Source organism: Martes martes, assembly GCF_963455335.1.
Source record: "Martes martes genome assembly, chromosome: 1".
Taxonomy (NCBI): Eukaryota; Metazoa; Chordata; class Mammalia; order Carnivora; family Mustelidae; genus Martes; species Martes martes.
In genome coordinates, this window is record NC_137888.1 from 37,214,341 (window position 1) to 37,226,853 (window position 12,513).

Genomic DNA, 12,513 nt, shown 5'->3' on the forward strand with positions numbered 1-12,513 from the left:
ATCCATAGACAATATGTAAACAAATGAGTATGACTATGATAATATAAAACTTTATTTACAAAAACAGAAGGCCATGTATGGGCCAGTGTCCAAAATTTGTCCACCAACCACTGGTCTCATGGGTAGTAGGGAAATATAAGGAAATTATTAAATTTAAATGTGGTAGTACTAGAGTAGAGGGGTTCAAAGGATGTAGAGCTTAAATTTCTCTGAAGGAATGTTTTACATAGAATGTGACATTTTAAGTGCATACTAAAATAATGTGTAGAAATTAACTAGCTAGAGAACAGAGACTAGCAAGTGAAAAGTCCTGAACACAAACCCTCAAAAGACCATAAAGTTCTTAAATTTGGCAAGAGAGCATCGCATGTGTGCCTGGAGGTGAGGCTGGCAATATTGTTGGTGTCTTTTATAGAATCCTGATGAATTTGGTGTTTATTGACTAACCATCAATGATGTTAACATCAAGAGAGTAAAATGACAGTTCTGTATTAGGAAAACACTCTGGTATGAATTGGAAGCGAAGGACCTGGCGGGTATCACTGGTCTAGCTGGCTTTGTCAAAGGAGCTAGTGGAAATTCAGTATTTCTGGGAATTTGGAAGTAGGGTTGGATATTCCGGGAGATTTCAGAACAGATAAATATTTCTGTGTAGCTGTCTGAAAGGACTGAGCCTGGGAAGAATCCATGCTTCTGAGATCAGCTGGTTCAGGTACCCAAGACGCTGCCACTGGTGCGTGCAAATTATGTTTGCAGATGATACCAACTCTAGAGTTTACTTCTGTTAGTTTTTAAATAATGTAATGCGATGAGAGACCCCTTAGCTAATTCCTAGCCATAAGTATCCATGTGTGAATTTTCTCTGTCACTTATTATGTATATTGTAAAGAGGTGTATTTTGTTTTTCTTTTTTTTTTTTTTTTGAAAATGCAAATGTAAAAGAATAGTATATCCACTTTACTTCCGGTCAGATATGGTCTCATGTGATGGCAATACACTCATTCAATTTTCAGTTGAATGTTGAATTACCTTATATTTTACATTTAACTTGCCATATTTGATTCTAATTATTAGGGTGCTTTTTGCTCAGTTGCATACTAGGCCTACTTATTCTCGGAGTCTTTTTTTTTTTTTTTTTTTCTTATTCTTAGAGTCTTATTGCCTGACAAGGTTTTAAACTTCACTGTAAAGTCTTGAAGGTGAATTTTCTTCATTATACCAATGAGAAGAAAAACTATAAAGAAGTAGGGGACAGAGAAGAGACAGACATAGAAATCAAAGGGGGAAAAAAAAGACATACACAATTAAAAAAAAGACAATAATTAATTGACTTCAGGAGTTGAAAATGAAAACAAGGAATTAGAGATGATTAAAACATTTTTTTAATATGCAGAAAGTGTCACATCCTTGAACATATGTCTTTTCTTTTTTTTTTTTTTTGAGGACTCCAAGAAAAGTAGGCTTAAGCTCATGTTTTCCATCTCTGTACTTGTAGGAGAGGTAAACCTGAATGAGGTAGAGACAATGATGACTATTCTACATTTTAGAGAAAGGGTAGCAGGAAAAAGAGCAAGGAAGTTAGTATATTGAGATCAAGGGAAAAGGTAATATGAAATTGGTAAAATTGGTAAAATTAATTGTTGGGATGCCCATAGTCCCAAGCTTTTATAAATGTTTCTAGTGTGTCTGCACAATTGAATCAACTTAGATGTCAGGAACTTTTTAGGCCAGGGCTTAATCTCAGATTGTAAATCACTCTGAGATGTTGAGAATAAGTGAGCTTAAACTTTCTCTGCTAAGGTTTGGCATTTCTTTCAGTATATAGGGTCCCTAGAGCTTCTCTAATCTGATATTCATAATCCCTCCCTGCTGACTCAGACACCGAGAGATGGGAGTGGCTTCAAAAGATTAAAAGAGAACGATATATAAGAATTACCTGTGAGTGATGGGATCTGAGTGGAGGAGAGATTTTATCTGAATGGTGGACCTACTGAAGTTATAGCTTAAGAGAAGTCAGAAGTCCCCCGTTCTAATTTCAGGATTATAACTCCCTAAATGTGTAGCTTTAGGTAATTCTCACTTAACCTCTCTGATCTTCATATGTAAAATAAGACAGGGCCAAATAACATTGATTGTAATCACTTTATTTCATTTTTTTTCTTTTAGCTTTTATTCAAATTCCAACTAATTTACATATAGTATATTAGTCTCAGGTGTACACTTGAATTTACATACAACACCCAGTGCTCATCACATGTGCACTCCTTAATACCCATCACCTATCTAAATACCAGTTCTTGTGCCCTGGTAATATCTTATTTTATTTTTCAAGGTATAAAATTTATTATCAGGTTAACAATATAAAAAGATACTGTATTCATTATTTCAACCCCCAAAGAGCCATACAGTGAGCTGTTGACCCTTAACAAAAGAAAAGTAACTTAGAGTTGCATTTTTCTTTATGAGAACTCTTTATCACATTGGTAAATAAATCCCAACAGGGATTTTGAAGAAAATTAAAAAACTCTTTATTTTTTTGTTAGTATGTTTTACAGACACTTTAGACTTATTTATTTATTTGAGGGTGGGGGTGGGACAAAAAGAGGGGGAGAAATAGTCTTAAGCAGGATCCATGCTGAACACAGTGCTGCGCACAGAACCCTTTTTAGGGCTTGATCTCATGACCCTGAAATCATGATGTGAGTCGAAACCAAAAATTGGAGGTTAACTGACTGCACCACACAGGCGCCCTTTAAAATGTAAACATCACAAAAGATTTTTAGGTATTAGTGAAAGTCAAATAATAAGTAGAACTTGTATTAAAACAAACCAGCAGCCCAATGTATTACCACATTAGAGTTGTAAATTTACCACCCCTCATAAAAAAGGATATGATATGAAGATAGCACAAAAATGAGTTTACACTAATGTAAGAAAACTGAAACCTAACAGGATGTTTGATATAGTAAGTAGAACGTATAATCCAGGAATACCAAAGCTCTGTATTTTATTATACACAAGTCCCAACACTATAAAATGAACAGAATAACTTTAGCCATCTCAAATCATGTTAAGGGCTAGGACTACTTCTACCTCCAATATTCCATGATTTTATTACTGACACTGAGGTGAAGTTAAATAATGTACCTCCTAATTCCAAGCACTTAGAACTCTATCTATTCTTAGCATTAAATTTGCCTTGAGAATAAAAAGACAAAAATCTTTATATATCTTAAAGTCTCCTTGTTTAGGGTTGACCTTGACCTGTCTTTGTTTCTCCTTTCCTCTGGCAAGTATTTAAGGACTGTCATATGTATCTTAGATAGTTGGTAATATTTTTCTTCCTAAAGGTACTAGCTAGTTCTTATTCAACGGACACTGCAAAAATATTGAAGATTTTCTTGTGAGCTTCCTGAAACATCTTTCTTCTTCAGTTTTCCAAAATCATTCTGTTTATGCCATTCTTGGCACTCATAATCTGACCTGTGGTATAGCTACCAATCAACTTGGTTTATCCAACATTGTAGTCTATCGGGGGTGTATATCTGTCCAGCTTTTTGTTCCTTGCATCATTCAGCAAGATGTTTTATTCAAGTAGTATATTTTTAATTTATTTAGATAAACATCAATGGTTTGCTTATAGGCAGGATTTTAATAGAAAATTTTTATTGCACAAACTTCAGAATTAATTATGGAATAGGTTTAAGCTTCTTAAGTGTGAAATTACAAATAGCATCAGAAATAATTGTATAACTTCAAAAAATAATGAGCATATGAATTCCATGTAGCATGTTGTAGAATATAGTAATTTATTTTAGAAGTAAGATACACAAAAAACAAAAATAAACATTGTGTTTGTTTTCCAAAGATTAAGTAGAATTTAGCCATCTTCTGACTATCAGAGGAGGAGCACAGAGAATTTTAAATGTATAGAAGCCTGACACATCCTTGTTTTGAGCAGAAATACTGTTTACATGTAGAATATATTCAGCAATAAAAGATTAAATTATTGATTCGACTCTTGATTTAAACTCTACTAAAGAGTATAGCCATTGAGCTATAATGGCAAAGAGTATGTTTTTCTTTATCTTTTAAGGGGGAAATATAAAAAAATCATTTTTCAGCCATGACTTAATTATGGGTAGTTTGGATGCAGAGCATGAAGACATTGTTACATCTATCTTCGTTATAGTCAACTTTCAGAAATGATGGTGGTTAATGAGTACTTGGGCTCCAACAACATTAATGGTATAATTCCTATAGTAAATGTGAAGGCTTTTCCAGTTTCCTTATACTGTATTTAACTCTTCTGAAAGGGCTTTTTCCCCCCTAATATGGCCCAACATTTATTTCTAAAATGTTTATCATTAATTAACTTTTTCAGCTGCCTGGGTTTTCATTTCCTCTAATACAAAATAGCATATGTAAAGTTTAAAAATATATGTGCGTGTGTGTGCATTTTTTTGTAATATATTCTTTACAACATGCAAGAGGTTCATGTTTATTTAAAATATATTGGGTGGTCACATGGAATATTCTATAATATTTAAAGGATTCACTTGATTTTTCACTTTCAGTGATAAGAAAATATATAGCCATTGAAATGTTTTATATGCACTTACATGAAGTATAAAAATAATATAAAAAGCTTGTCTTTCTCCTAAAGAAGATATTCCATATTCCATAGTTATAAAAATGAAATATCATATAATAAATTCAGTTAAAATTTATTTTCTATAATACAAATTGTAAATCATCTGATATTGACTTTATTAATAAAATCCCAGTATTATAGCATCATTTAGATTGATGGAGCTAATTATCTGCATTGCTGCAGGACAAAGAATTGTACCACGATTCATTTCTCTGATATATAATATACATTTGTTCTGTTTTCCATTATTGGTATTTTACTAGCAAAATATAAGACTTTGAAGATTGAAATTATATTAAAAGTGCTTTTTAATTTTCTAAAATTTTTTTTAAGATAAATCCTTGGCATAGTGATGGATATATCATAATGCTAATTTATATAAAATTTTTTAATAAATGACTTTTTAAAATTCTATGATCTGACCCACTGTGAGAGGATTCCTATAACAGCACTGGGAAGAAAAGCATAACAGTAAGATTCATAGAATCATGGAGAAGAAAAACCTATGGTCTGTCGTTGGCCTGTAGCAAATCTAAAAACAGAGTTCAAGAAAACACAAGAAAGGAATCTGGGAAGAAGAATCTATTTTATCTTTTTTGTATGACCTGTGGCTCACTCCTGTTATGCCCAAAGAACTGTTGAAAATTCTGTATTTCTGATCTTCACCTAGACATTGAAACTTACCCAGAATCCTTATTTTGAGAAACACTAGAGTAAATAGGACCTAATCCTTTAAATTTTTATTTTATTTTATTTTTATTAATAGAAAAAATGTATTTACTTAGAAGCATTCAAAATGCTAACAAAACAGCTGCAACTTATTTTACAGACTGGTATTCGGGTAACAGAACAACAATTATTTTGTGTAAGCTGCTTCAGAGACAAGTGAAGATGGAAAAACTGCCCTCCCCACATACAACTAATTTGTGCTGTGCACCAACAAGAACTTGCTTTAAGTTTCCATGCCAGCATACCACCCCACACTGTCCCAGGCAAGCTTAGTGGTGACTGAAAGCCCCCCAGGACAAGGCTCTCTAAAGACACATTCCATAGTGTGTTAACTATACAGAGAAGACACTATATGGCTTAAAACAAATCTTACACAGCTTACGTTTCTTTTCTTTAAAAGGAGTGAGTTGTGCGCAGTGGGGTTAAATGTTTTATAGACAAAAGAGAGCAAAAACTGCCCTAGAACCAACCTATTCATCATTTTCATCTTCTTTATCTTCCTTCTTCATCCTCTTCATCATCCTTGTCTTCCTCCTCTTCCTTCCTTTTTCTGCTTTTTTTTTTCTTTCCAGCCTTGACGACTGCCTTCAATCCCACGTCAGGCTTTCCTTTCGCTCGGCCTGCAGCAATATCCTATTTTCCCTCCGGCCTCGCAGCCTTCGTTTCGTGTGGCTGCCTGTCATTGGCACATGGTACTGCAGGTCTTTCCGGTTTCTTTGCAACATCACCGATGGATAGGCGAGGATGTTCCCCTCGGATTTGGGGGCGATACTCAGAAGAAAACAAGAAAAAAACCGAAGGCGGCCTCCTGGGTGCAGTGGGATCCTTGAACTTCTTTCTTGTACCCCTTCAGGAGGAATATAGGTTTTCATTCCTCTTCCAGAACGGGCCTGGTCTGCCTTTGTCATGTCTTCAACTTTTCCTTTCCCTTCAGCACACGTGGTCTTCCACCCCTCGGAGCATTCCTTAGAACACTCAGAGAGGTTCACGGAAGCATCTGGGTGCTTCTTGTGCTCCTCTCAGCAAGTTTGCACAAACAGTGCATATGGTGACATTTTGCCACTTGGCTTCTTAGCATTTCCATTGCCCAAGTTTAATTATTTTCCTCAGTGAGGCACAGAGTCGCCCAGTGCACGTCCTGCTCGCACTTGCCAGGCACAGTCTCTATGGAGCTCGGTGTACTGTGCAGACAGAGCAGGAGCCAGACACAGCCTCAAAACATTTTATTATTTTTTAAAATTATTTATTTATTTTTAAGATTCTGTTTATTTGAGAGAGAGACAGAGTGAGCAAGAGATAGAACACAAACAGGGAGAGTGGCATAGGGAGGGAGAAGCAGACTCCTCACTGAGCAGGGAGCCCAAGGAGGGGCAGGGTCCAGGACCCCAGGATCATGACCTGAGCTGAATACAGATGCCCAACTGACTGAGCCATCAGGCATCCCCAGAAGATTTTATTTTAAAGGAAAAGAAACATAACCCACAGTTGTTATGATTTTACGAGAGCCAAGAAGTCAGATCTTTAGAAATAAGGGGTTGTAATTGCTTTTATTAAATAAAGGCTACATTTTTATCATGTAAATGTTTATTTTGAGGCTTTTTCATTAAGGTGGTAAATAAAATTTGTAGTCAACTAAATGTTTTTTGAAATATATATTATTACTTTCATTATAAATAGGCTTAATGGCTGAGTTTCTAGTATCTATGTATTCTGTGTAGTTACTTGTTGCTGCATAGTAAGGTATCCCAAAATACTGACTTTCTTACACAATTTCTGAAGGTCAGAGGTCTGCGTGCAGGTTTGCTGGCTGGTTTTGGCTCAGGGACTCACACGATTGCAGATGCTCTAGTCATCTTGAGCCTCAAGTGGTGCTTCCAAGCTTATTCTTATGGTTGACAGAGGCTTCAGTTGGTCATAGGCCTAAGATCCTCACTCGTGTTTGGCTGGAAGCTTCAATTCCTAATCATGAAGACTTTGCTCAGGACTGCCTATAAATGGAGCAGCTTGCTTCTCCCAGAGCTAAGAGAGGAAGAATGAATGAGTATGTGTGAGATGGGAGCCATTGTCTTTATAAGTTAATATAGGAAATGACACACTTTCACCTCAGCTATGTGCTACTAGTCACACAGAACAACTCTGGTACAGTCTGGATGTTTACATGAAGATGTGAATACTAGACAGTGGGAATCATTTAGAGGCGTTTTGGGGCCTGTTTAGCATGTTCTGTTTCTTTTTATGTTTACTTCTTAGAAACATAAAATCAGCTTTTGTGATTTTTCATAGAGAACATTTAATAGTTTGATAATATATACTTCCTTTATTTTTGAAAGTCTTTTATCATCGCATTACATTTTTATATTATACTATATATACATACCTATATGTGTGTGTGTGTATAGAGAGAGAGACAGAGAGAGAGAGAGAGAGAGAGATGTAATTTTATGTAGCTTTATATTGTCTTACTTAAACCAGAAAATATATTTGGCAGTTAGTTTCTGTGGTTGAACTAGGCATTGGAAATCCATGGCACTGTTGAAAACTAACTTGACAAGTTATAATTTACTAAAATTTTATTTCCTTATTTTTTTGCTAGCTGAAAACTTCTAACCATCATATGATACTTCCTCAGAATGAATTTGCTTCATGATTATCTAACTCCATGCAAGTTTTAACTGCATTCCAATCAGCCCCATATATACTCTCAAGCATATATATTTAGACACTTTGGCATTTCAATTATTTCTAAAACAGTTCCTTACCTTGAATGCTCTTCTGTATAAATGAACTTTTTTTTTGAGAGTAAGATATTATATTAAGCACTTGAGGAATACAAAGATGATCATTATAATGCCTGTCCACAAGAAACTTTTAATTTCTTAGGGAAAAACAAATTCATGGGAAGATTCTATTATTTGGTTGAAGTAACATACATCATAAAGGAAGTAAGTGCAAAGAAAGTGCTTTGTGAGTTCAAGGAAGAAGCTTTTCAAATGGCCTTTAGCAAGGAGAGGAAAAAATTATGCATTCAAGCTGCTTTGAGCTAGGTTTTACAGGATGATTAAGGTTTCCAAAGGAATGAACTAAAATGGAATTTCCCAGGTGGAGAGTGTAGACCCAGCAAGAGTGGGAAGGTCTAGAGCATATTTGGGGAATGCACAATTATCTTGCTTGACTGAAACTTACCAAGTAGATATGATATGATTACAAAGCCATCTCTGAGGTGTGTCCCGGTGGCTCAGTTGGTTAAGCATCTGCCTTTGGCTCAGGTCACGATCTCAGGGTCCTGGGATGAGCCTGGCATTGGGCTCCCTGCTCAGCAGGGAGTCTACTTCTCCCACTCTCTCTTCCCCTCCCCCCATTGGTGCTTGCTTTCTCTCAAATAAATAAAATCTTAAACACACACACACACACACACACACAAAACAAAGGCATCTCTGAGAGTATTGGGAATGATTTTAAACACTACTCTGCAAGGTCAATTCTTAATTTGGGAGGAACAGAGATAAATTTCAAACAAGAAAGGCAGGAGCAGAGATGTGCTTAGATTAATCTAGGAGCAAATACCTGAATGGATTACAATAGGAAAAGATGGGTGAAAATTCATTAGGCAAAAAAAGAAGTCCAGAAGGATATAAAGTAACTGTCAGTAGACCAGATTTTCTCCTATGCTATAAGCATATTACAATAAGGGCTTAACTTCTGGGAAGAAGGAAGCTGAAGTGAGAAATATATGGAGACACTAATTACATGAATAAATGTATTTTTTAATATGCAAAGAAAAGTAAATATATACATATATTTTTTTTCCAAATATGACTAAACAATTGGGACAATTGGAAAAGAAGGAACTAAGGAGAGAACCTGGCTTATAATATGTAATTATGAAGTTGAATGTTAGTCCAAAAGATGCAGAATTTGATATATTTGCACATTTTAAACACAAGTAAACACCTGTCAATCTGTAATTCAAGAAAGAAATTAGAACTAGAGCCAAAGACTACAGTTTTGAACAGAGGTAAAATTAGGGTAAGTACCGGGGCACCTGAGTGGCTCAGTGGGTTAAGCCTCTGCCTTCAGCTCAGGTCATGATCTCAGGGTCCTGGGATCGAGCCCCACATCGGGCTCTCTGCTCAGCAGGGAGCCTGCTTCCCCCTCTCTCTCTGCCTGCCTCTCTGCCTACTTATGATCTCTCTCTCTCTCTCTGTCAAATAAATAAGAAAATCTTCAAAAAAAATTAGGGTAAGTGGTAATATAAATAGGTAAGACACTTGAGTGGAAAGGCAATATAGTGTGAGGAGGTAAGTTCAATGACTTATCATGAGGATGGCACAACAAATGAGATCCACCAAATAGTGAGATGGAGCATCAAAGAAATATTTTTTTAAATGATATACCTAAAATTTAAAGCATTTGAAGGAGCAGGCAATTAGCAACTTGTGATGCTACAGAGAATTTTTGAAGGTGGACAAATTAAAAAAGAAAGACATTACATCTAATTATCTGAAAGCACTTTGTAAAGAAATAATGAAAGAAAATGAATATGTACATGTTCTCACTGTAGTCATTGCTTTGCATTGTGTGTGTGTGTGTTTATTTGCATACAGATATAAATATATTTGTGCGTGTGTGTGTGTGCGTGTATATATATGTAAGTGCCATTATAGAATAAGGAAAGGAAACAGCTATGGAAGAGCATGGAGTTTGGTATGAGAAGTGGTGAGTTTATTCTTAGGTGTGGTATTTAACTTTGTGTAATGAAAGGAAAATAAGTGACAACTCTAAGTCCTATTTTAATCGTCTAAAATGGAGGAAATGATACTACCTGCCCATTAAGCCTACTGAGAGCAGTAAATAAACTTATGGATAATTTGAAGTTTCTAGGGTGACCTAACTTAGAACAGTGTATTATTAATGAGGAATGGCCCTTACATATCTCCTGTGTGCGCCATCTCTTATGGCAAGAACAAGTGGCAAATAACATTCACTTCCAATATTATTTAATAACCATAAGTTACATCTTCTAATAAGGGTTCACTCACTGATAAAATAAACAACTCCTAAATCTCAATGATTTAACACAATGAAGTTCAGTGCTTGCTTCACAGTTTGATGAGGTTCGTAAAACCCTCCTCCACACAGTAATTCAGGACCCTAGCCTGTCCCTGTTTTGTGGATAAGTGATCTTTTGGCTTTAAGATCACCATGTCTGTTGTTACCTGCCAGTGATAAAAAGGAAAGACCATTGGGAAGGTGCATTGGATGCTTCAGTGCCTGGCTCGGAAATGCACACATCATTCCATTGGCTAAGACTAGTCACATGGGCCAACGTAGCTACAAAGGCATTAGGAAGGGTAGTTTCTGGCTAAAATATGGTTAAGGACAAGGAAGATGAAACTTAGATGGTCTGTGTAGAGGGACCAACCCTTCTGGTTTGCCCAAAAGTTTCCCAGTGTTAGCACTGAAAGCTCTGCATCCTGGGAATGCCCTCAGTCCTGAGCAAACCAGGACAGTTGGCTGTTCTAGCACCATCAACAATCAATACCAGAAGCTTCAAGAATCTGCCTTACTAATATAAACTTAAATTTTATAGTGGAGAAACAAGAATAGCAATAAGAACTCCAGGATATTATCTAGGCGTTATTCCCCTCTCACCCAGGGAATAAGTAGAACAGAAGCCACTGTTCTAATCAACTTCACTAACTGAAGGCCAACAATGTGCCAAGCAAAGTCTGTTATTGCTAAGGGATGAGACCTGTAAAGTAAACAAAATACTCCATTTACAGTGTGGAGCTTGAGGCTCAGAAGGGTTAACTTACCAGTCTAAAATCCATTCTAGTAAAATTCTAAAGGAGCTGTAAGTGCCAAGTTTCTTTCTTTTCCTTCAGGTCACTGGTCTTAGCAGATAATACAAACACACACATACACACACGCATACACACACATATATTATGTATATTTGAAATGATATGAACTCCTAACAATACTGTTTAAATTCTGTACAGATGTAATCATTTCCCAAATAGAGATACCATAGTTGATTAACCATTGAGGTTTGAAATACAATTTATTTTCTAGGATAGTTCTTTTTTTTTCTTCTGTTAATAATAGATTGGAGGTGGGTTTAATATAAATTAATATATAATATGAAAACTGATGTGTTTAGGACTAACACTAAACTAAGTAATTGATGCTTTAAAATATCAAGATTGTTATGGCAATCAGATCCTACTTATGTTGTCTGGTGGTTTTAGCAAGAGATATTTTGAGTTCCTATTGAAAAGAGTAGATGCCATCCAGTAAAGCTCTTTAATAAAGTTTAGATATTTTTTACTGACATTTGCTATAAAATTAGAAAATAAATTCTTTGGCTGCTTAGATTAGAGTTTCCAAACAGTAATTATGGAACAATTTAAAAATTAAGATAGGTACCTAAACATCAGCAATAAGTCACGAGGTATAATGAATACACCAATCAAATTTGGAGTAAAATGGCATTATGCATACATTCATATATGTAATAAACAATTTCATTATATTAATGCTTTATACTTTACAAATGAATGAAACAGAAGTATAAAAAATCTGATTAATAACAAAAATACAAAGTAATGAAAATAATGAGAAATATCTTTCATTTGGCCTTTTTGTTTATAATAGCTTAGAATCACTTAAAATGCCTCTATCACATATCAAACTAATATTAAGCATGAGGTTGACAAATCAAGTAGAGCATCATGTGTATGTACATGTGTGTGTATGCAAATATAATGTATGTTGTGTATATATGTTCAAATGCATTTTATTGTCACTGCAGCATAATGTAAAATTCTATTTCTATAGTGCTTTTGTAGCAGATGGGAAAATTAGAACTGTACATTTTGGGTACTTCTCAGATCATTCAAGAATTCATCTTGTATAGTTTTTTTTAATTATTTCTTTAGAAACAAAGCTGCTTATATCATCTTCACAGTGAAATAGTCCAAATTTTGTTTTTTTCTGTTTCTATTATACTCTGAATAGCATTGGATTTTACTTTTCGTTTTCAACATGGATTGCCAGTTAGTTGGTAAATGCTTCAGATACATCAATGATCAAAAGTAACAAGTTAGTGCATTGGGTGATTTTGCAGG

At 35.2% G+C, this 12,513-nt stretch overlaps 1 protein-coding gene and 1 pseudogene across 8 annotated transcripts in view; one reads left to right on the forward strand and one right to left on the reverse strand.

The window, feature by feature from the left end:
* CADM2 (cell adhesion molecule 2) overlaps nt 1-12,513 on the forward strand; it is a gene marked incomplete at both ends in the record, with an annotated part of 1,059,071 nt that overhangs the window by 48,050 nt on the left and 998,508 nt on the right. The window lies entirely within an intron of this gene.
* LOC308349495 (high mobility group protein B1-like) lies at nt 5,854-6,450 on the reverse strand (annotated as a pseudogene). The gene has a single exon. The product of its transcript is annotated as a high mobility group protein B1-like (transcript).